Below are 3768 nucleotides of genomic sequence, written 5' to 3'. Positions count from 1 at the left end.
TTGGGTGGGGTTCCTGGTCTCGCTCTCTTTGCTTCCTGTTGTGACTGTGGTGGAGTGGGCCTTTTGAACAAATGACTGAGTCATGGGCACGTGGTTTTTAATTTTGTTACCTTTTTATTCCTTTATTTTTAATGATCATTAATAAATCTTATAAAATATAAAATTATAATTTTTGCAATGATGGTTAATTTTAATTTTTACTATGATGGCAACCACCTTTTTATTCCTTTATTTCTAATAATCATTAATAAATTTCTTAAAATATAAATATTTGGAATTATTGTATATTAATTTTAATTTTTACTATTGTTCCTTTATATTTGGGGTTCTAAAGACTCTTATTTAATAGATCACAATTGTTGCTTCCTGAAATTATATAAAAGCAAAATAGATGACCATCACTTGGGCAATGGCATAATAAATTGTGTTTAAATGAATGTAATGGGGTTTTGTTGATCTATAAGAGATGTTGAATCAGATAGATTCAGAGAAATATGTAAAATTTTGTATCAAGTGACAGAGTGAAATAAATAAAATCAGAAGAATAATTTACATGATGGCTATTTTCACTGAACCAAGAAGATCTGTTAAAAAGAAAGGCTAAATTTCTGTTCTCTGTGAAGATTAAATTTAACACTCCCCTGATTGTGACAATGGAATTAATTAACTCTCTCCTGATTGTTAAGATTAAATTGTAATCCCTGGCCATTTTTAGATTTAATCACCAAAAGTGTAAACATCCCACTTAATCATTAAGGGGGAAGTCTGTGACCCACGTGTGCAATAGTGGGTGATGAATCAGAATCGACTGACTGTCTCCTAAGGAATCCTAAGCAAGGCTTTAGACTATGATTTGTCCATGTAAAAATTAGGGGAAGGCACAAGAAGTGACGCAAAAGAAAGTGTCTTTAAAAGGGAGTGACAACTTCCTGATTTGAGTTCTACTGACAATTCTTTCTTTCTTAGGAGTGGAAGCTGGTGGAGAATCTGCTGATTAGGCCCAAGATGTGGTGAATGAAAAGCTGAATCTTTTCATATTGGATTTTCTGAAGAGGCTAGCCTCAGCAGAGATTTTCCCAGATTCCTCAACTTTGCCGAGGCTTAAGGACTAACTCTCCCTACCTGGGTTGAGCCAGGGGCTGGGAGAAATTACTTAGTGCTTGGGCTAGATATCTTACCCTATCCTCTCTCTGAATTTCTAACTTCACTGTTTCTATATTTTGTAAATAAATTGTAAATAAATCTATTTGGAATTAATATAAATTCCTGGTGACCCTATTTTAAAATAATCCAATCCAATCTTTTTATATAATAACCCCTTTTCCCCCCTCACATCTCCTAGCACTCACCTTGTATACAGGAAAGGCAAACTTCATGGAAGCCCTAAGGGAACAGAACTAGAGAGGCTTCTGCATTATTCTGAAAGAGCCCAGTGGTATCCCAGCCAAGAATTATAGCTGAGTCTGAAGCTGGAGGTAGTAAAGACTTCAGCTGCCAATGGAAGCACAGCAAGCACAGGGAACCCAATGTTTCAACCTTTATGTTTTATGTTTTCTCCTGCAAAGACACCCAACCCTGTGAGAAGCAAGTCCTGCTCAGTGGAGAAGTGACTCCAGCATGGATAGCCCTTTGGTGAACTTCATGAGAATTCTGCTGTCTTGAGGAAAGAGAACCCTCCCAATGCCATGATTTGTAGGTATCCTTTGCCACATCTATAACCTGCACTTCTCCCTCACTATATTACATTCCAAATTAGAGTATTAATAAACATTGTTTTCTAAATTCTTCCAGTGTGAAGAGTGATGTTGGCCTCTTTGTTGTATTCCATCTTCTATCTCTGAGTGTTTCTCCTGGATGTCTTCTGTGCCTAGAACATTCTCCATCCTCATCTGTGCCTCCTAACTTCCTTGGCTTCCTTCAGGTCTTAGCTAATTCCTGGCATTCTACAAGAAGACTTTCCCAGTCCTTGATCTTAGTACCTCCCTCTGAAACTACTCCAGTGTTTATCTTGTTGGTACATAGTTGTTTATATGTTGTCTCCTGCGTTAAACTGTGGGTTCCTTAAAAGCAAGGACAATTTTTTGCCTTTTTTTGTATTCATAAAACTTAGCATAGTACCTGACATATAGAAGGCACTTAATAAGTACTAGCTGACTTTGACCATGACTATGCCATTTTCAAAGAAATTTAATAACTTTTAATTATACATTGATGCATTTTTTAAAACCCTTACCTTCCATCTTAGAATCAATACTGTGTATTGGTTCTAAGGTAGAAGAGTGGTCAGGGCAAGACAATGGGGGTTAAGTGACTTGCCCAGGGTCACACAGCTAGGAAGTATCTGAGATCAAATTTGAACCCAGCACCACCCCTTTTCTCTGGGCCTGACTCTCAATCCACTGAGCCACCTAGCTGCTCTCTATATTGATACACTTTAACTACATTATAATTTCATTTGTCTTTTTAAATATAAACTGCCCCCATCCCCCCATCCCTAACAGCAGTAGTATTGCTCTATCTCTTGGAGAAAATCATTTGTTTCCATTATGGTTGCTTATATGACTTAATTTCCTGAAATGAGGAATGAGACTTAATTTCCTGAAATGAGGAAACTCATTTCAGTATATGTCTTTTGTTTTTCTTGTATAAAAAATGATGCACTTAAGTTGATTCATGTACTATCAATAAATTCTATCCTTATACCAACCTAGTGTGAGGTTTTATCTATGTTCCTTGAAATCTTGGGCCCAACCAGCACAAATTTTAACCATGACTTTAGTCTTCTACTTCTAGCTTTCTCTGATATCAACCTACCTTTATTTTCCTAATCGTATTTATGTGCCCCAAATGCCAGTGACTTTTAGGTAACTTTTGATGCCGAGTTAATATGCTTCCTCACTTTTTTTTCTTTTCAGTAACTTGAGTACAATGCATTCAGTAATCTCAGTCATAATATTCTTAATAGCATTATACTTGGCAGGTTTACTATCATCATGGTGATATATTTGCCTTCCATGAAGGTAAATAATGACAGAAACATTCTGAACCAGCTGGTACAAAAGTTTTTAAACTGTTCAACCTCAAGCAATTTTTTCACAAGGAATTACATAATATGTGATTAGAGACTTGGAAAGAAAATGAGAAAATATCACTCTTTGTATTCAGACCTAAAGGCACTGAGCTGTGTAGTTTGGTTCTTCTTCTTCTTCTTTTTTTTTTAATCCATCTGCTAGGGAGGCTATGAACAAGTATCCAAAGAAAAAAAGACTATATGATGAGAAAGAATCCTTTACTGCTATGTCTCTCTCAGATTTACAAAAGGCATATGTGTCCCAGGTAACATGACTCCAAAGTATGCTTCTTATGCCCATTTAGAGTCATTGAATTTTGAAGTTGGAATAAATTCCAGAGGCCATCTAATTAATTTAGGTCAATTGAATATGACAAACATTTATTAGGCACCTTACTATATACAAAACATTGTCATCGATGCTTAGAATACAAAGATGGTCTTGTAACTTCATCACTTTTTTCTTATAGATAAGGAAACCGAGGCCACAGATCCATCCTAAAATTTCTTTATAGCTCTTTACAAAATAATTTTTGTGAGTTTTCTAACATTTAGTGAACTTACAACAATGGAACTGATTTTCTGAGCTATCCTTGCTTCCTCTAATATACATGATCTCTCAACAGACACTAATGAAAATTCTTTTTTTCCCCCACTGTGCCAGCTAGATCTCTTTATTTTTTAATTTTTTAAAATTT

At 35.6% G+C, this 3768-nt stretch overlaps 1 long non-coding RNA gene across 1 annotated transcript; it reads left to right on the top strand.

The window, feature by feature from the left end:
- The first annotated feature begins 1368 nt into the window (after positions 1–1368).
- LOC130458385 (uncharacterized) lies at positions 1369–2552 on the top strand. The gene is made up of 2 exons (XR_008917673.1): positions 1369–1692; positions 1792–2552. It is a non-coding gene; the product is annotated as an uncharacterized LOC130458385 (long non-coding RNA).
- The last annotated feature ends 1216 nt before the right edge of the window (positions 2553–3768 follow it).

Source organism: Monodelphis domestica, chromosome 3 (genome assembly GCF_027887165.1).
Source record: "Monodelphis domestica isolate mMonDom1 chromosome 3, mMonDom1.pri, whole genome shotgun sequence".
In the NCBI taxonomy this organism is placed as follows: Eukaryota; Metazoa; Chordata; class Mammalia; order Didelphimorphia; family Didelphidae; genus Monodelphis; species Monodelphis domestica.
Note: the sequence above shows the minus strand (reverse complement) of the source record. Positions and strands in the feature narration are given on the sequence as shown.